The sequence below is a fragment of the Carcharodon carcharias genome, chromosome 20, assembly GCF_017639515.1.
Source record: "Carcharodon carcharias isolate sCarCar2 chromosome 20, sCarCar2.pri, whole genome shotgun sequence".
Lineage (NCBI taxonomy): Eukaryota > Metazoa > Chordata > Chondrichthyes > Lamniformes > Lamnidae > Carcharodon > Carcharodon carcharias.
Genome location: NC_054486.1, coordinates 37,384,366 through 37,406,159, shown reverse-complemented (window position 1 = coordinate 37,406,159; position 21,794 = coordinate 37,384,366). Strand labels below are relative to the sequence as shown.

The following is a 21,794-nucleotide window of genomic DNA, read 5'->3' as shown; positions in this document are numbered from 1 at the left end:
AATTCTCCTCGTTTTCAAAGCTCTTCATGGCCTTGTCGCTCCCTACCTTTGTAATCGCCTCCAGCCCCACGATCCTTTATATATCTGTGCTTTTCTAATTCTGGCCTCTTGAGCATCCCTAATTTTAATCGTTCCACCATTGATGGCTGTGCCTTCAGATGCCTAGGCCTTAAGCTCTGGAATATCTCAATAAACTTCTCCTCCTTTCTATTTCTCTTTCCTCTCCCCCTCTCTACTTTGCTTTCCTCTTCCCTACCACACCTTAAAACCCTTTGCCCAAGATTTTGGCCATCTACACAATATTTGATGTGACTCAGTGTCAAATGTTGTTTGGTAATCACTTCTGGGAAGCACCTTCAGAGTGTTGACTATGTTAAAGGTAGTATAAAAATGCAAGTGATGTACTCTGTAAAAACAAGGGTACAGTAATACATGCCAACCATTCACTTTGACACACGGGTCTGAATTTTCTGGAAGCAGGTGGGTCATAAAGTCAGAGAATCCAGAAATTGGGATTCTCCTGCATGTTGGGTGTTAAAACTGATTTCAGGTTAGATAAGGAACTGGGGTCGGTGAAAATTGCAGGACCAGTAAAATCCGAGGCGTGAGGTGGTGTTGGAAAATCTGAGACCCGAGGCAGAAGTTGGAGGGCTCCACTGGGTTGCTGGGTTTTGGTGGTGGGGGAGGGCAAGTTGTGCCCAACTGCAAAAGTTCCTTAGACAGACAACTGGATCTGGCTAGTGGTTGGCATAAAGTAACACCTCCTGAATTGCCAAATCCTCACCTTGATGATGCTGTATACTGCTGCAAATGTGCACTGGTGGTGAATGGGCTGCCAATCAAGCATGTTGCTTTGCCCTGGATGTTATTGAGCTTATTGAGTGTTATTAGAGCTGCACTCATCAAGGCATGTGGACAGTATTACATCACACTCCTGATTTGTGCCTTATAGATGGTGGACAGTCACAAGGGTAGTTACTCGCTGCAGAATTCCCAGCCTCTGACCTGCTCTTGTAGCCATAATATTTATATGACCGATCTAGTTTCTGGTTAATGGTGACCCCCAGGGTGTTGATGGTGGGGTCATTCAGCAATAGTAATACTGCTGAACATCAAGGGGAGATTTTTAGATTTTCTCTCGTTGAAGATGGTCACAACATTCATACCACACAAGTGCCAGATAATTTACCCACATCAGCCCAAGCTTGAATGTTGTCCAGGTTTTTCCCCCTCATCCAGGCTTTTGTTACCTCTAGACTTGACTATTCTAATGCCCTCCTGGCTGATCTTTCACATTTTACCCTCCACTTGCTAAGGCCCCAAGCTCTGGAATTTCCTCCCTGAACCAGTCCACCTCACTACCTCGCTTCCTCTTATAAGGCACTTGTTAAAACCTACCTCTCTGACCATGTTTTTGGTCATCTGATCTAGTATCTCCTTGTGGCTTGGTGTCTTACTTTATTTTATAATGCTCCTGTGAAGCAACTTGGGATATTTCATTAAATTAATGGTGATATATAGACATAAGTTGTTGTTGCATGGATTGCTTCATTATCTGAGGAGTTGTGAATGATACTGAACACTGTGCAGTGGAGAAAAGCTCACTGATGAAGCCGAAGATGTTTGGGCCTTGAACTCTATGCTGAAGAACCTGTGCAGCAATTTCCCGTGACTGAGATGATTGACCTCCAACAACCACAATTATCTCCCTTGTGTTTGATATGATTCCAACTGGTGGAAAGTTTTCCCCTGATTGCCACGGATTTGAATTTTGCTAGGACTCCTGCACATCACACTCGGTCAAATGCTGCCTTAATATCAAATGGACCAAGACTGTAATGTGCAGCCAAGTGATCTAGTGAGCAGTTATTGCTAAGTGCCACTTGATAGCACTGTTAATAACATCTTCCTACACTTTAGTGATGATTGAGTGTAAGCTGAAGGGGTAGTAACTGGCCAGAAGGGATTTATCTTGCTTTTTGTGGACAGGACATACCTGGGCAATTTTCCACATTGTCAGGTAGATGCCAGTGTTGTAGTTATACTGGAACAACCTGGCCAGGGGTGCGGCTAGTTCTGAAGCACAAGTCTTCAGCACTACAGTCAGGATGTTGTCGGCCAAAGCCTTTGCTGTGTCCAGTCTGTTTGCTGTTTCTTGATAACACAAAATGAATCAAATTGGGTGAAGACTGATATCTGTGATGCTGGGGGCCTCAAGGAGGTAGACATCAATCATCCACTTGACAATTCTGGCTGAAGATAGAATGCTTCAGTAATATAAAAGCAAAGTACTGCAGATGCTTGTGATCTGAAATAAAAAGATAAAATGCTGGAAAAACTCAGCAGGTCTGGCAGCATCTGTGCAGAGAGAAACAGAGTTAACGTTTCGAGTCCTTATGTCTTTTTCCTTCAGAGCTGAAGAGAGATGGGAATTGATGGATTTTATATTGTGCACAAGGGGGTGGGATGGAGCAGGTGGAGCAACATAGAATGTCAGGAATAGGTGGGAACTCAAGTGAGATTTAACAAAGATACCATGGACACAAGACAAAGGGAGCGTTAGTGGTAAAGTTAAAGACTAAAGAAGGTGCTGATAGTGGTATAAAGGTAAGATAGCAGAACGTGTTAATGGCAGAACAAAGGTCAGCGATCTGAAAGCAAAACATAAGAACATGTTACAGATGGCTCTGTTGGGCTGGTGGGGGGTTGGGGAGAAAAAGGTCAAAATGGAGGATGGAATTCATGGTCTGAAGTTGTTGACCTCAATGTTAAGTCCAGAAGGCTGTAAATTACCTAATTGGAAGATAAGGTATTGTTCCTTCTGATGAAGCCCAACACAATTTGTAGAAATAGCACCTCATCTTCCAATTAGGTACTTTACAGCCTTCTGGACTTACCACTGAGTTCAACAACTTCAGACCGTGAACTCCATCTTCCATTTTGATCTTTTAAATTTTTTCCCCAACCCTCTCCCCCGACAGGGCCATTTGTAAAGTGTTCTTATGTTTTGCTTTCACAGGGCGCTAACCCTTGTTCTGCTATTGACACATTCTGCTCAATCACTTATGCCACTAGTAGCACCTTCTTTAGCCTTTAATATTAGCTTTAACACCACCTTTGTCTTGTGTCTATGGTACCTTTGTCAAATCTCTCCTGAGCTCCCACCTGTCCTTGGCCTATTTTGCTCCACCCCACCCCCAACCCCCTCTCTTCAACAGTATAAAATCCATCACATTTCTACCTCTCTTCAGCTCTGAAGAAGTCATACAGACTCAAAACATTAACTCTGTCTCTCTCTCTCACAGGTACTGCCAGAGCTGCTGAGTTCTTCCAGCATTTTCTGTTTTTATCACAAATGCTTCAGCCTTGTCTTTTGCACTGATGTGCTGGGGTCTTCCACCTTTGAGTATAGAGATGTTTGTGGAGCCTCCTCCTTCAGTCAAATAAAAGCAAGATACTACAGTTGATTTATTTCAGATTTCCAGCAAAGTATTGGAAATACTCAGCAGGTCTGGCAGCATCTGTGGAGAGAGAGATAGAGTTAACATTAAGTTGAAGATGACTCTTCTTCAGCACTGGAGGAAGGTAGAAATGTTATGGGTTTTATGAATCAACTATAATTGGTGGTGCTTCCTGCTCTTGCCCAGAACTAGAAAACTTCATCTTTGCTTCCAATTTCCCCCCTGTTCTCACCTTCAGATGGTCCATCTCTGACACTTCCCTTCCTCAACTTCTCCGCCTCCATTTCTGGGGATAAGCTGCCTACTAACATTCATTATAAGCCCACCGACTCCCGCAACTATCTCAACTACACTTCCTCACACTCTGAGTCCAGTAAGGACTCCATTCCATTCTCCCAGTTTCTCTGTTGCATCTGTTCTGATGATACAGCCTTCAACAACAGCACTTATGATATGGCTTCCTTTCTCCTCAATCAAGGATTACTCCCCAACTCCCCAGGTTAACAGGGCCCTCAACCATGGCCGACCCATTTCCTGCACTTCTGGTCTTATCCCTTCCCTCCCTCCCAGAACCATGATAGGATTCCCCTGGTCTTCCCTTTCCACCCCAACAGCCTCCACATTCAAAGTATCATCCTCCACCATTTCCATCACCTCCAGCGTGATGCCACCACCAAATACATCTACACCTTCCTCAAACCTGTTAGCATTTTCCAAAGGGACCATTTCCTCTGCAACACCCTGGACCACCTCTCAAATCACTCCTAACAACCTGTCCCCTTCCCATGGCACCTTCTTATGCAATCTCAGGTGGTTGAACATCTACCCTTTTACCTCCCCTCTCCTCACTGTGTAAGGTCCCAAACACTCCTTCCATGTGAAGCAGTGAGTTACTTGTACTTCTATAGTGCAATATATTCACTGCTCACAATACAGTCTGCTCTACATTGGGGACACCAAATGCAGATTGGGTAACTACTTTGCAGAACACCTCCATTCATTCTCCCAGCATGACCCCCCAAGCTTCCAGTTGCCTGTCACTTTAATTCTCTACACTGGGACACTGGAGGCTGCCGAGGATAGCGATGTCAGCATGAGAGCAATGAAGCTCAATGTAAGGTTGAGAGACAGACTTTATCTTTTAAGTGAGCACCCTACAGTCTTCCGGACTCAAAACTGAGTTCAACAATTTCAGACCATGAACTCTGTCCCCCATTTTGATTCTTTGTTTTATGCAATGTGCCAGTCTTAATCTTGTTTTTTCACATTTTCGCTTTCGTTCAGAGTTGTTCATTATTTGGGGCTGTAACTTCTGAGCTCTAGGGCAGTGCGCTGGGGGTAACTCCTTCGGAGGTTCCCAGGTAAGGATTGCACGGTAATTGCCCGCAAAGTTCAAACTTCCTTTGGGCATTTGCCCTTCAATAGGAACCATCTGAAAATGTGATTTAAATTATAAACTTTGGATAGTCCAGACGGTGTTAGATCAATAGTTATCCAGAAAAAGTTAGAAGAATTAAAACCATTTCCACTCACACTACCTCCTCCACCCCACGGGACTACAACCACACATCACCAACCCCCAACCCTGACTACTGCACCCCCCCCAGTTCTGACCCTGTCAGACCGCCCCTTGACTGCCCAACTGCCCCCACCCCCACCTCTCCAATTCTAACCACTTACCTGACAAACCTACCTTCTCCCTGACTTGGAAGCAGCTGGACCTTTAAGCCTCCCCGATTTATGGTAGCCAGTGCCATAAAAAGGGGGCCTGGCCTGCATGCATCAGACTCTGCCCCTCAAAAGGAAGCTCCGGGAACGCACTGCCCAACAGAGTTCTCGCCCTGCCTGAGTCGGGAGGTCGGGTGAGACAGGATTGGAAGAATTTGAAGGTATGAAAGTAGGAGTGGAGTGGCAATCTGACTCCGTATAAATTCAGGCCCATTGTCATTCAAACTCAATCTGGCTAATGCCTTGCTTCTTTACTGCACCATTTCACTCCCTTAGCCTTTTGTTCCATGATGTCCTTGTCACTTAATCTTTCCCACCATCTACCCTATCCCAGACCTTCCCTTTTGTTCTTCCTTCCCCTCCCTCCACTTTCAACAGCATAAAATTTCTATCTTCCTTCAGTTCTGAAGAAGAGTCACACTCAACTCAAAATGTTAACCCTGTTTCTCTCTCCACAAATGCTGCCAGGTCTGCTGTGTATTTCCAGCACTCTGCTTTTATTTCTTCCTCCAGTCAGTAGTTTAATTGGCTGCATTCACGGCTGGATGTGGCAGGCCTGCAGAGCTTTGATCTGATCGTTGGTTGTGGGATTGCTGAAAGCTTTTCCTACTGTTTAGCATGCATGTACAGCAAGTCTCCACTTAACACTGATTCACTTAACATTGTTTTGCTTTAACATTGTTAAAGTAGTGACAATATATCCATTTAATGTTGAGAGGTTAACTTTAACATTGTTTGCCACAGACTTTGTTCTGTGGCCTACATGCACACATGACCTTTTTCCCAATGCTTCTGCTCCCGCCCTCAGGCCTGAAATCCCTCTTCTCCTCAGTTCCTGGTCTTGCCCTCTGTTCTTACCTTTAAAGTCTCTGGTGCCTGTTGCCATCACTGGGGATTTCTTCAGCAGCTCCTCTTCTCCTTATTCCCATTCCCAATCTGAGCTTACAATGAAGTCCTGGGACTTCTGCTGCACCTGCAGCACTCAACGTCTGCCACCAGATGATGCGTGGTCAATCCAAAACCAGATGAGTGCACTGTAAATACTATATTAAGAATATATTGTATTTCTTATATTTTTAAATTTATTTTACTCTAAAGATTATTTTTTTCTGAATGCAGGCATTTAGGTATTTATTTCAACATAACGTTTCTTCTGCTCAGAAAGGTCGTAAATTACCTAACTACACAATACTTTTTATATTTAATGATTTATGTTATCTTGCAAGTTATTTCAGCTAGGAACGCATAGTACTGCACATGTACAGTACAGTGTTTGAACCTGTACATCGGTTCCTTTGGATGTTTCTGGCCTGGAAAAACCAAACGCTGGTTTTAGCACTGATTCCCATAGGAATCAATGATTCATTTAAAGTTGTTTCACTTAAAGTTGCAATTTTCAGGAACGCAACTACAACTTAGTGAGGATTTACTGTAGTCCTGAATTGTAACTTCACCAGGTTGACACCTCATTTTCAGGTATGAACACCTCTGCTCCTGGCATATGCTCTCCTGCACTCCTCACTAAACCAGTGTTGGTCCTGTTGAATAGTAATACTAGAGTGAAGGACATGCTGAGCCATGAGGTTACAGATTGTGGTCGAATACAATTCTGCTGCTGAAGGCCCACAGCTCGTCATGGATGCAGAGTTTTGAACTGCTAGATCAGTTCTGAATCTATCCCATTTAGCATGGTGATAATGCCACACAACACAACAGAAGGTTCCCTCAGTGTGAAGATGGGAATTCTCCTCATGGACTCTGCATTGGTCACCCCTACTGTTCTCATGGACTGACACGTTGCAAAATGTGGATTGGCAAGTCTGAGATCAGGCAGGATTTTCCCTCTAATAAAACAGAAAATGCTGGAAAAACTCAACAGGTCTAGCAGCATCCGTGGAGAGAGAAACAGAATTAATGTTACGAGTCTGTATGACTCTTTTTCAGAGCTAAAGAGAAATAGAAATTTGATGGATATTATACTGTTAAAGTGGGGGTGGAGCAAAATAGGTCAGGGAAGGTGGGAGCTCAGGAGAGATTGACAAAGATGTCATGGATACAAGACAAAGGGAGTGTTAAAGACTAAATAAAGTGCTGACAGTGGCACAAAGGTAACATAGCAGAATGCATTAATAGCAGAATAAGGGTCAGCACTCTGTGAAAGCACAACATAGAAACAAGTGGCAGATGGCCCTGTGGGGGATGGTGTTGGGGAAAAAGGATTAAAAATAAATAAATATTTTTAAAATGGATCTAAAAAGATGGAGGAGAGAGCTCATAGTTTGAAGTTGTTGAACTCAACGTTAAGTCCAGAAGACTGTAAAGTGCCTAATCGAAGATGAGGTGCTATTCCTCCAGTTTGTGTTGAGCTTCACTGGAACATTGTAGTCGGCCAAGGATGGACATGTGGTCATGAGAGCAAGATGGTGAGTTGAAATGGCAAGTAGCAGGAAAATCTTAGTCATGCTTGCGGACTGAGCAAAGGTGTTCCGCAAAGCGGTCACCCAGTTTGCGTTTAGTCTCCCCAATGTAGAGGAAACTGCATTGGGAGCAGTGAATGCAGCAGACCAAATTGAATGAGATGCAAATGAAGTGCTGCTTCACCTGAAAGGAGTGTTTGGGGCCTTGGACAGTGAGGAGGGAATGGGTAAAGGGGCAGTGTTGCACCTTCTGCGATTGCATGGGAAAATGCTGTGGGAATGGGAAGAGGAGATGGGGTGATGGAGGAGCGGACCAGGGCATCACGGAGGGAACAGTTCCTATGGAATACTGATGGAGGGGTGAAGGGAAGATGTGTTTGGCGGTGGCGTCATTGTGGAGTTGACAGAAATGGTGGAGGATGATCCTTTGAATGCGGAGGCGGGTGAGGTGAAAATTAAGGACAAGTGGGACCCTCTCATGGTTCTGGGAGGGACAGGAAGGGGTGAAGGCAGAGCTGAGGGAGATGGGTCAGACACGGGTTGAGGGCCCTGTCAACCCCACAGTGTGGGGGGAACCTTTGGTTAAGAAAAAGGAAGACATGTTAGAAGTGCCACCTTGGAAAGTAGCATAATCAGAACAGATGTGACGGAGGAGGAGAAACTGGGAGAATGGGATGGAGACCTTACAGGAAGCAGGGTGTAAGGAGCTATAGTCGAGGTACCTCTGGGAGTCAGTGGGCTTATAATGAATATTGGTAGACAATCACCAGAAATGGAAACAGAGAGCTCAGGGAAGGGAAGTATCAGAGATGGACTGTGTGAAGTTGAGAGCGGGGTGGAAATTGGAAGCAAAAATCAATAACTTTTTCTGGGTCCAGATGTCCCTCATTTTCCTCTCTTATTGGTTCACTCACCACCTGCTGCAGAACCAATCTGGCAGATGTGTCCTTCAGGAAATCAGCCAGCTCAGTCAGCAGGGCTGCTACTGAACTAACTGCTCTTGGTGATGGACACTGAAGTCCGCCAAAGTACATTCACTGTCCTTGTCATTCTCAGTGTTTCTTCAAAGTGTTGTTCAACATGGAGGAGCACTGATTCACCAGCTGAGGGAGGGCTGTAGGTGGTAATCAGTAGTTGGTTTCCTTGCCCACATTTGACCTGATGCCACTCGTGGGACCACTCCCTCTCAAATGTAAACCACTGTTCCACCGCCTCTGCTGGGTCTGTCTGGTGATGGGACAGGACATATTCAGGGTTGGTGATGAAGGAATCTATGACATGTGCCTAAAAGATATGATTTAGTGAATAGGATTATGTCATGCTTGACTAATTTGCAGGTCTGCCAGGTGTTAGTAAGGGCAACTTTGGACAGCGAACTGGGCTGGGTTCTGCCTTTGTCATCTCCAGTGCCAAGCTGGATGCTGGGTGGTCTGTCCAGTGTTATTCTGATGTGACTTTTCCATTGTGGTTAAATGAGTGACTTGTTATCCATTTTAATGTGCAGTTATGCATTAACCACATTGCCATGGGCTGAGACGCATGTAGGCCAGACCACGTAAGGATGGCAGGTTTCCATCTGTGAATCAAATGGGTTTTTTGACAATCTGATCATTTCATGGTCACCATTACCAAAAATAGCTTTTTGTTTCAGATCTTATTTAATTAATTGAATTTAAATTCTCCAGCTCCTATGGTGGAATTTGAACTCATCTTTCATTGTTAGTCTAGGTTTCTGAATTATTCATCCAGTGACATAACCATTATGCTACCACTCCCGTGTATGTAGATTAATTATAACATACTATGCGGGACCAAGCAAATTCAAGAGACAAAAATCTATACAAGAGCAATAGCTGATCTCTGATCACCCGGCCAAGTAGCTCACCTATTACAAACATGCCTTATGACAACTGAACGCACGTCAATTTGACAACAAATTAGATGGAAAGGGTTTAGTAAAATGTCCGGTAAAACGTAATCAAACCTTTGCAAAAGACCACATCAGACAAACACCACGGACAGTGTGACAGAGACTTTGCTGTGACTCATTCAAACTCCAGTCTGCTTGTGTATTCAAACATTGTCATGTTAGAATGCACAGTACCAGAGCTGGCAGTCCTCCCATAGGTTAGTGAACTGCAACATTCAGTTGGAGAAGGGAGCGTTACTTATACTGAATGCTTTCACTAAAGAAGAGTGTTGTTAATAGGCAACTAGCTACCATCAGCTGGCCAGAAACAGATTTTACAATACCTTTCCAAATGCATTCAGGAGAGCCTTTTAGAATAGTATGTTTTAAGGGCAGAAAAATCAAGATTTTAAATTTTAGCAAGGTAAACTTTAAAGGGAATGAGAAATTGATTAACCCAAATAAACTGGGCTGAATGAGTAAATCTATAAGCTTAACAATGGGATCATTCAAATTTGCGTATATCCCTTAAAAGGCAGAATCTCCGTTTGTGCACTTAAGCAGCCATGGTCAACAAGTGAGGCAAGTGACAATATCCAGCTAAAAGAGAACAGGTTTTCACAGAGGCAGAGAAAAGTGGAAATCATGATGACAGAGCTACGAAACACTTCAAAGAATCATACGTGATATAAGGAGGCCTTTCAGCCCATTTTGCCTGTGCTGGCTCTTTGAAAAAGCTATCAATTATTCCGTCTCTCCTGCTCTTTCTCATAGCCCTGCAAATTTCTCCTTTTAAGTATTTATTGGATTCCATCTTGAAATTTACATTTCAATCAGCTTTCATTGCCCCTTCAAACAGGGCATTCCAGATTGCAACTCATACAGACCTGGTCAGATCCCACCCAGAGTATTGTGTCCCATTTTCGGCAATGTTCCTCAGGGAGGATTGACTGACCTTGGAGGGAGCCAATGAGGTTTCACCAGAATTGTGCGAGGCGCTTGAAGAGTTAAATAATAAGGACAAAATGCATAAACTTTTCATGTATTCCACAACACTGCCCCACCCCACAGAAGATTGCAGTAATCAGATTGAGGTATTTAAAATGTTAAAAGGATTAGACAGAATTGATGGATAACCTATTTCCTCTGATGAGGAAAATTAAATAGAAAATGATAATCTTGGTAGGAGTGACCAATGCAGTCCTTGTGGAGACAAAGTCCCTTCTTCACATTGAGTATACCCTCCATCGTGTTATGTGGCACTAATACCATGCAAAAAGATTTTGAACAGATCAAAACTGAACGTCCATGAGGCACTGTGGGCAATGAGGAGCAGCAGAATTGCATTCAACCACAATCCGTAACCTACTGGCTGGGTACATCTCCACTCTACAATTACCATCAAACCAGGGGATCAACCCTGGTTTCACTGAAGAGTGCAGGAGAGCATGCCAAGAGCAGCTTCATGCATTCCTAAAAATGTAATGTTAACTAGGTGAACCTACAACACAGGACTACTTACATGCCAAACAGCAGAGTGACAGACATAGTTAAGTGACCCCACAGCCAACAGATCAGGTCCAAGCTCTGCAGTCTTGCCACATCCAGTCAAGAGTGGTGGATGACAATTAACCAACTACCAAAGGAGGCTTCACAAATATCCCCATTCTCAATTATGGTGGAGCCCAGTACATCAGCGCAAAAACAAGGCTAAAGCATTTGCAACTATGTTCAGCTGAAAGTGGATAATCCATCTCGGTCTCCTCCTGAGGTCCCCAGCATCACAGATGCCGGTCTTCAGCCAATTTATTTTACTCCACCTGATATCAAGAAATGGCTGAAGACACTAGACTCTGACAACATTCTCACAGTAGTACTGAAGACTTGCAGTCCAGAACTAGCCAGGCCCCAAGCCAAGCTGTTCCAGTACAACTACAGCACTGGCATCTACCCAGCAATGTGGAAAATTGCCCAGATATGTCTTGCCCACAAAAAACTGGACAAATCCAAACCAGCCAATTACCAGCCCAGTAGTCTATTCTTCATCATCAGTGAAGTGATGGAAGGGATTGTAGATAAGCAGCACTTATTCAGCAACAGCCTGCTCACTGATGCTCAGTTTGGGTTGTGCCAGATCCACTCATCCTCTGACCTCATTACAGCCTTGGTCCAAACATGAGCTGAACTCAAGAGGTGAGATGAGAGTGATCAGCCTACCCTTGACATCAAGGCAGCATTTAACTGAGTATGGCATCAAGAAGCCCCTAGCAAAATTGAAGTCAATAGGAATCAGGGAGAAAATTATCCATTGATTGGACTCCTATCTAGCATAAATGTGATGTTGGAGGCCAATCATCTCAACCCCAGCACATTGCTGCAGGAGTTCCGCAGAGTAGTGTCCACGGCCCAACCATCTTCAACTGCTTCATCAATGCCCTTCGTTCCATCACAAGGTCAGAAGTGGGGATATTTGCTGATGATTGTACAATATTGAGTATCATTCACGACTCCTCAGATACTGAAGTAGTCCATGTTCACATGCAACAAGACATGTACAACATTCAGACTTGGACTAATAAGTGGCAAGGAACATTCACGCCACACAAGTGCCAGGCAAGGAACATTCACGCCACACAAGTGCCAGGCAATGACCATCTCCAACAAGAGAGAGTCCAACCACCTACCCTTGGCCTTACCATTGCTGAATCCCCCCACTATCAACATTCTGTGACTTTCCCATTGACCAGAAACTCAACTGTACCAGCCATATAAATACTGTGGCTACAAGAGCCGGTCACAGGCTGGGAATTCTGCAGAGAGTAACTCACCTCCTGACTCTGCAAAGCCTATCCAACATCTACAAGGCACAAGTCAGGAGTGTGGTGGAATACTCTCCACTTGCCTGGATGAATGTTGTTCCAACAACAATCAAGAAGCTCAACACCATCCAGGACAAAACAGTCTGCTTAATTGGCACCCCATTAATCAGCTTAAACATTCATTCCTTCCACCAGCCATGCACAGTGGCAGCAGTGTGCACCATTTACAAGATGCACTGCAGCAATTCACCAAGGATTCTTCGGCAGCACCTTCCAAACCAGTGACCTTTACCACCTAGAAGGACAAGGGCAGCAGATGCAAGTGAGCACCGCCCCTCCAATCCACACACCATTGGAAATATATCATTGCTCCTTCACCGCTGGATAAACATCCTGTAACTCTTTTTCTAACAGCGCTTTGGGTGTACCTATACCACATGGACTGCAGTGGTTCAAGAAGGCAACTCACCACCACATTCTCCAGGGCAATTTGGGATGGGCAACAAATGCTGGTCTAGCCAGCGATACCACATCCTGTGAAAGAATAATCTTAACATCAGAGCTGGGCAGTTTAGGAGTGAAATCAGGAAACACCTTTTGCACAAAATGATAGCGCAAATCTAAAGTCTCAAATCACAATTCAGGTCCTGGGAGACAACTAACATTTTCTAAGACTGAGATCAATTGTTTTGTGTAGAATAAGAGGATTTTTTTGGTTCCACTGATGAATATACATCTGGATTCATATTGGTAAGTACAGACTAATGGTTCAACATGGTACAGAAATTTTTATTGTATAATGTCAATAAATTCCTGCTACAACTAAATTCCTGTCAACTTACAATGAATCCCATTCACTGCCGGTTCTAAACTATTCTAGCTGCTGTAGTCTCCAGGGTCCCGTTCTATGACAACGGGCTCCTGACTTTTGTCTACCCTGTGCTTCCTTGGTCTTTTTGGGCTTTTTTAGCTCAGTGCACCTTTGTGTGCAGGGCCATGAAAGCTGTTCTACTGCTTTTATTCTTCAAACTTTTCCCCCAAGCCATCACAGCCATCTCTCTTCTATTTAAGCATGATTATGAATCTAAGCCATGTTTTTATCACCTCATTCTTCAGTTCCTGGATAACCGCAGTATTCCTCTCAATGATCGAATCTCTGACATCAGTATAACTTACTCGGAAACTTTTCTTGTGTTCCAGTACTCAGGTTTGGGGATAACCATTGCTTCATAAACTCTTGCTCTTATTTTTAAACTAAAATATCTTTAGCCTTCCATATCCTGCATAATCTTCCAAAAGCAGCAGAAGCAATTTCAATCCTCCTTTTGATGTTTTCTTTTAAATTCTTATTCTCTGGTGCTAATTATTCAGAGTGACAGAAGCAGGGAAGTAGTGTTGCACAAGGACTAGTGCTGGGGCCACTGCTGTTCACAATTTACATTAATGATTTGGACTTTGGAATCAATAATACAATTTCTAAATCTGTGGATGACACCAAATTTTAGCGGGTGCGAGTAGTCAATACTGAGGAGGATTGCAACAAATTACAGGAGGACATTCAACTTTCAGAATGGGCAAATAATTGGCAAATGGAGTTCAACACAGATAAACGTGAGGTAGTATATTTTAGTAGGAAGAATAAGGAGGTCACTTATTACTTGAAGTTGCAAGTTCTCGGTGGGGTAGAGGTTAGAGGAACAAAGTGATCTTGGATTACAAATACACCAAACACTAAAAGTGGCACCTTGGGTTAGCAAGACCATAAAAAATAAGCAAACTAAGCAATAGTCTTTATTGCTAGAGAGATAGAATTGAGAAGTAGGCAAGTTGTGCTAAACCTATATCGAATTTTGGTTGGAACACGGAGTACTGTGTGCTGTTCCAGTTGCATTATTATAAAAAGGATTTGGAGGCATGCAGTCGGTGCAGAGAAGATTTACAAGGATGATACCAGAAATGTGTGGGTATATATATCAGGAAAGGATTGGCTAGCTCTCTTTTCTCTTGAAAAAAGGTTGGAGGGTGACCTAGAGGTCTATTAAATTATGAAAGGTTTTGATAGAGAATGTTTTCTCTTGTGGTGAAGAGCACAACTAGAGGCCATCAATTTAAGATAGTTACCAATAAATCCAATAAGGAATTCAAAAGAAACTTCTTTGCTAATAGAATGATGGGAATATGGAACCTGTTACCACAGGGAGTGGGTGAAGTGAATACTGTGGCTGCGTTTATGGGGAAGCTAGACAAGCACATGAGGGAAAAGGGAATAGATAATTACAATAGTAGATTTAGATGAGGAAAGATGGGAGGAGCCTCAAGTGGAGCATAAATACCAACATGATCTGGTTGGGCTGAATGGCCTGTTTCTGTGCCATCTTGTCTTATATAATCCTGTATAACCCACCAAGTTATACAAAACTTTTTCACCTGTTTAACTGCATCAACTTCAAGTGTAATGTATACAATCTTCCTGATGATTCTCAGACGATATGACTTTAGTTTTAGCCTTCACTCTCTTGCCTGAGGCAGAAGGCTGTGGGAGATGAGTGTGCAGAAATTGGCTTCTTTCAAGTCTAATTTTTCTACTCTCCAAGTACGCCAGTTAGATCTGTTTTAGATGTTACAATAAAGGCCAATGTCATCAACAAATCTGAGTTCTATGTTCTGGACCTATGTTTTGTTTAATAAGGACAATATACCAAGTTAGAGCAGCAGTAGTGTCTGTTCACACAGGTCTCAGCTCCCTAGGAGAAAACACCAGGGATCCTGCATATCACCTCAACTCAATGATCCTTGCTGGGGAGGACTGGGTAACTCTTGTGATACTTTGCACACAAAAGTAACCTGCTGACACTCACTGTCAAACCTATACATAAGAAATGGAAACCTGGGTGAGGTACAAGAGGCCTTTTCGAGGATATCTAAGCATAAGGAGAGAAATGGGAACAAACACACTAATTAACAATGTGCCCACACCCAAATGCATACAGCAGAATGTTCAAACAGCCAAAACAGAAGGCTTCAATATTATAGACTCAGACATTTACAGCACAGAAGATGGTCATTTGGTCCATTGTGTCTGCACCCATCAATAAAGATCTGACTACCCTAATCCCATTTTCCAGCGCTTGGCCCATAGCCCTGGAGGCTATGACAATGCAAGCGAATATCTAAATACTTCTTAAATGTTATGAGAGTTTCTGACTCATCCACCCTTTTAGGCAGAGAGTTCCAGACTCCCATCCCCATTTGGGTGAAAACATTTCTCCTTAACTCCCCTCTTAGCCTTCTACCTCTTACCTTAAATCTATGCCCCCTGGTAATTGACCCCTCCATTCATGAAAAAAGTGCCTTCTTATCCACCCCATCTATGCCCCTCATAATCTTATATCCTCTACCAGGTCCCCTCTCAAACTTTGCTATTCCATGGAAAACAACTCCAGTCTATCCAATCTAAAGCTCTAGGACACAAAATCAATTTATTTACACAATTCATTTCAAATAATAACCCTAACTCAATATGAGATTTTGCTCCTGATGCAGTTCATATTCTGCCAACCTATATTTACGAATGCACCAAGAGAAGGGGAGAGTGACCCTTTCCAACATTCCAGATCCCAACTTGAATTAATTGTACAATAATTATGCAGCCAAAATGCCATGTAAAAAAAAAGACCATCAGTCATGTAACCTCCTCAAGGTTACATCAGGATATCTGTTATCAGACAGTTCAATAACTATTGGTCTCTGTCCTTCTCAAAGGCTGCCTGTTAACTCTGCACACATTTATAAGCTGCATTAAAAGTAGGCTGATAAAACACAATGCACTTATACAGATCTTAAGTCTTCAATTGCAGCAGCGGGAAGTTCTTTTAGCCCGGTGTTACTTGATTCCCATCATTAAACTGTTCTGCTTTCAATTTTAGATGGTGCATCCTTTAGTCTGACATGGCATTCACCTACTTTTCAGCATAACAGGCAACAAATCCAGATTAAGTTACAGAACAAGTTATTAAAAACAGAAGGAAATCCTGCAGATTAATACTGTGAATCTTGGGGGTTTGCTTCTGCATACATCAAACACAGGAATTTAAGGACTCCACCATTGAGCACTCTGAGACCAGAATTAGGGATCCTCCAGGAACCCTGAATCATTGAGATTCCCATCCTGGCATATCTTCTTATTTTTTAAATATTTGAGTATTGCTGAAAAATGACAAGCTGTCTAAGCTTTTTGTCTTGCACTCATCAGAACAGGTCATAAGATTATCAACATTAAAGTCAACAACAATTTATACTGCTTGAGAAGCGATTGGTTGGCAAGTGGATTCTGACTGATAGAGGTATTGCCATGGAAAATGCAGCAAGTAGCAGTTAACTGCCAAGCTACTGTTCAAATTCAAACCAGGCAGGTTGACTCTGATTGGTCACAGCATTGCCATGGGGAATGAACCAGCTAGCAGCCGTCCGCCAGAGCCCTGTGTGAATACATGTGGCTTCTAACATGCGTAAATGAGCCATGCTGCGAGCCCAACTGATCATCTTAAATTGGTTCTCAGTGTAATTCTTAGCGCAATCAGGATTGTTTAGCAAGTATTGTCCAATCGCAGAATCACATTTAATGTTGATCACTATTTTTTGAGTTTTGCAAGCACGGGCTTGTTGGGTATGGTCAGTACTTAAGCTATTGTGAACAGCCAAGGCATGTGCTGTTTGATACGATTCACCAGTAGTTGGGACTCACAACCTACGTACCTGGCATCACACCAGCACTTAAGTTCATATACCACATTACTCAATTGTGTGATAGACAGAACATCATTTTGGCTTGACTGCAGCATCCTGTTAGTGAAGAATACTATTTGTGTTGCTTCTGCATAGTAACAGCATGAAACAGCTAGTTTCACCTGTTGTTCAAATTTTGAGACACCTCACCCTTCTAGGTAATCGGAGGTAGGCTGGGCTCTTTTAAAGTCTGAAAGTGGCAGCCTTAGGCCCATTCATGAGCTTTCTCAATATACAGCGAACAATGATCTGATCAGGGTAACTATTATCCCGCAGGATGGCTTTGATGTGCCCTATTTCAGCATCAATCTTGCATGGTGAGCAAATGGCTTGGGCCCTATTTACAAGGTTGCCGATAAAACCAATCATTAAGCCTGTTGGAATCCCAACACCTATACTGACCAATGAAGGTAGGCTTGTGGTAGCAATAGAGAACCCTCTGGCAGATTTCTCAACTGGCACGTCGAGGAAAGGGAGTTTATTTGACTGCTTGCTTCATACACAAAGCCTTGTCCTTTGCAGACAGAAGGATCTTTCCATGCACTGTGCCTTTTTCAATTAAACAACAGCTTGTGGGGATAGCCATTCCCTGGTTCATTCCCCATGGCAATGCCTTGACCAATCAGAGTCCACCTGCTTGGTTTGAATTTGAAGAACAGTTTGGCAGTTAACTGTTCTCTGTTGCATTCTCCATGGCAATGCCTCTACTAATCAGAGTCCATTTGCCAACCAATCAGCACTCTCTTCTTAAGCAGTATAATCTGTTATTCCCTTTACTGCTGGCAATCTTGTGATCTGCCCGAGAAACATAGAAACTAAGAGCATGAGTAGGCCATTTGGCCCTTCAAGCCTGCTCCGCCATTCATTATGATCATCGCTGATCATCCAACTCGATAGCCTGCTCCCACTTTCTCCCCATATCTTTTGATCCCATTCACCCCAAGAGCTATGTTTAATTCCTTCTTGAAAACAGACAATGTTTTGGTCTCAACTGTCCTAATGAGTACGAGATGAAAAGTTTGGACAGCATGTCTCTTTTTTCAGCAATACTCAAGTTCTGTACTATCGAACAAATATTTTAAAAATATTTGTTTCGCAACGGCAACACTTGTCCTTCTTGCTCACTTGGCGAATACACTGGCTGCTCTGACGTGACTTGGAGGCATACAGACAAAGCTTCAATAAATACACAAGTGAAAAAGGGTGGAGCTGTTCACTAGTACAGAAGGACTTTTTGTTTAATTGTATCAAAACAATGACCCAGATTTTCTATGGTAATGTCAATGAAACTGTCGTGTTCACTGTTATTATGCCTCTGAAACTGACAGCAACTTTGGGAGTTCGGACATGTGTAGAACAACCCTGAAATCCTGAAGCTGCTGTCAGTGAGGGCAGCATAGGTTCCTATTCTTTGTAGGTTGTACTGTAGAGGTTCTCACAGACCACAATGTCCAATGCAATCATGAAATGATGAAAATATCCATTCTAATACTGTTAGTCTGCCTGTAAAAACTCTTGAAAAAGTTGAATGAAATGTAACTAGGCTTTTAACAGCGTTTAACTTCATAATTACATTTAAACATCCCCATTAGACTAGGAAAGCTAAATTTGCATTTATGGAAGGTGAAATTTCTCCACAAGGATTAAAAATTCACCATATTTTCAAAGACAATTTAAAAAAAAGTTTAACATTATTTTAGCTTCTATCTTAATAATCATACTTTTATTTCTTCACCTGAAAATTGAAATTTAAAGAGAAATGGTTTGAAATGGTTTTAACTTCCTGGCTTGCTGTGTCCGAATACTTCAATTTGATGGGTTGCCTTTCTGCTTGCTGACATCACTGCTGCTGCTGTATACTAAGACTGTCACTAGATCTCTATGGGCAGCTTTTTTTTTTTGAGGCTAGCAGTGAGTGTCCTTGCTTTGCCATTAATCACAAGTCCAGGTCAGCAAGTTTACAAAACTTAAAATGCCAATAACCCAAGCTCCATGAAAACTTGTGGATATTTTTATATATTCTACATAAAACAGATCCTTTCAGAACTGCGCATTAACAGACCAAAATGTATAACAGCTCGAGCCAGAAATCTGGAGGACACAAAGCTAGCTCACCAAAAAATTGTGCAACAAATTTGCTACAATGGTTTGTTGTGCATTTCATCTTATAGGTCCTGGTAGAATTAACTTCATTGGTTGAGTTATGTACAAAAGCGACTAGGACTACTGGAAAAAGAGGAAGGGGAGAGGCAAACAAAGTCAATAGAGACACACACACAAATCACTGTCATACAAGATATTGCTCAAGAAAAAAAACTTGCATTAATAAAGCACCTTTAACATTTAAGTCCTCAGTGAGTTCCTGTGGTAACTGCACTGAAACTTGAATGCTTTGGATTTCCTCACCTGTTCACCTCCACCCACTCCAACAAGATTTCCTTCTATTTATTTAGTTATTGTAGATTTACCAACTAGAATCACAACCAGTTTTCAGCCAACTGGAACAAGCAAAAATGAATCGCACTAAACCTACAGAACCAATTTCAGGAATCTTAAAAGCAAAATTACATCCAGTGATTAAGGGGGTTTGGGGGAAAACTTGCAACATTCACATTTTGCTCTTCATCAGAAGTGATTCTTCAACTCTTCCTGTTCTCATTATCTCTTTGAATTATTGAGAATTTCAGTTTAACAGGAGACTGGTAGAAGTTAGCAATTCCTATCCCCCACCTCAACTGTCCCTTTTTGCTCTGCTCTTGCTGCTAGGATTAGCCAGCACTGAAACACCAACTGACAAACATTGGAAAAGATATTTGGTGTAAAGACGGTCAAGAGTAGCAACCAGCAGTGTAACTTGGGGACTATGTGATCCTCTAGAAGTGTCTCCTCTGTTATGGTCATAAAATCACTGACACATACCCATTACAGATTGAAATAATGCGCATTAACATTTTGCACCTTCTTTACAATGCAAACTGCTAAAGGAAGAAAAGTGCAACCACAAACATCCTTTGTATTCAATATGCACACAGAAAAAATATCTGAGACAAAGGGGAAAGGTGCAAGGGTTTGACAACAAGAAATAAGATGGTTTGAGTTGGAAAGGACGTGAAGGGAATAATAGACAAATAAAATCGACCACAAAGAAGAAAAACAAAAGGATGGGGAAGGAAGTAGTAGGAAGGGAAAAATACAAAAAGAACCATTAACAAGAAAAACATTACTCAGGAGAGCGAAATGAAGAAATTAAAAAAGAAAATGGGAAAGTGTTAACAATTTTTGACTGACAAGCAGTAATGTGTGATTTTTGTACAGCAAATTCACTCATGTGGATCTGAAAGTATTAGTCTGGGGTAAGAGGATGGACTGTATTGATGTGTGAATTTAGTTTAAAAAAAAACTCTCAGTAAGAGTTTGAAATTATTTTTTGGACAAGACAATGTCAACATCCATCATTTGGAGCCATCAACCATCCATGGCTTTCATATCCAAGTAGCTTAGCCCTGGACACAGGTTAGCTCCTGCCAGCAAATATAAGAATATCAACTTCAAAGGGCATGTAAAATAGAGAATAAAGATGAAACATAACAAAAACCTCAATTCATTAAAATACAGTCCATGCTGTTCATTCTGCTCTCTGTAACCTCCAACCACTTTTGCTTGCTTGATCACTGCTGAGTTGATGGTGCCAATACCTGACACGCAGGATGCAATCAAAACAAGGTTTCTCTGAAAGGACATACCTGAGCAAAATAGATTATTTTTAGCTGCTGCTGTGCATCACCACATTCAGGTCTGTGTGGTTTCTATAGTAACAGCCTAATCAGGACAATCATCGCTCCTAACCCCTACCTTCCTTCTCCCCGGTGCAAGTATTCAGTCCGTGATCTTGCTTACTTAAGCAAAAACTGATCAATATTCAGCTGTCTGCTGATCCCAAGACAATTCCTCAGACTCTCCTTTAGCTAAACATTTCTCCTGAATACTTCTCGGCTCAATCTCTGCTGTCACTGCAAAACTGTCAAACCCTATATCTTTCAGTCAGACTTCATTAAATGGCTTGTGGTCAGGGCAGGGAGGAATTCTCTTTGGCACTCCCTTTCTCTTCATTCCTGTGCTAAACTGCCTCCACATCAGAGCCTGAAAATTTATATTTAACAAACTAAGTTAATGGGATTTCTCCTTCCACTTCATCTTAAAAAAAGGAAATATAATCTGGGGAGAAGGCTATGAATCATAAATAGCTAAAAAGTCATGTTTTGATGAGCTATAAATATAGCAAGAAAATACATTAATATTTAGTACATTCATTTTAAAGAGGACCAATGCACCCTTCCTTGAATATCACATTTTACTATGTATAAAATTCGTCCCCAGTCAATAATCCTACCATTTGCTCTTTTAGTGACCAGAACAATTCTACGTATACCATCCTGCATTAACGTAATAATGCACTTTTGAAGACTTCCTCTGGTTAGTATTTTTACAAAAAAAAGATTAATGCTCAGAATAATCACTTACAATTTTGCCATAAGTACCAGAGGCAATCAACATGAGCATATTTATGATTCTGTTATATGGTGAGCATAGAAACCTTCCTCCAGGATCATCTGATTTGCTACACTGTGGTGGGGCCTGCTCTCATTAGCACAGTACAGGAACTGGGCACATCTTA

At 42.2% G+C, this 21,794-nt stretch overlaps 1 protein-coding gene across 2 annotated transcripts in view; it reads right to left on the bottom strand.

Moving 5' to 3' along the window:
• Nucleotides 1–21,794, bottom strand: part of LOC121292505 (zinc finger protein DPF3-like) — a 122,587-nt gene that overhangs the window by 15,906 nt on the left and 84,887 nt on the right. The gene's annotated exons all lie outside the window — the stretch shown is intronic.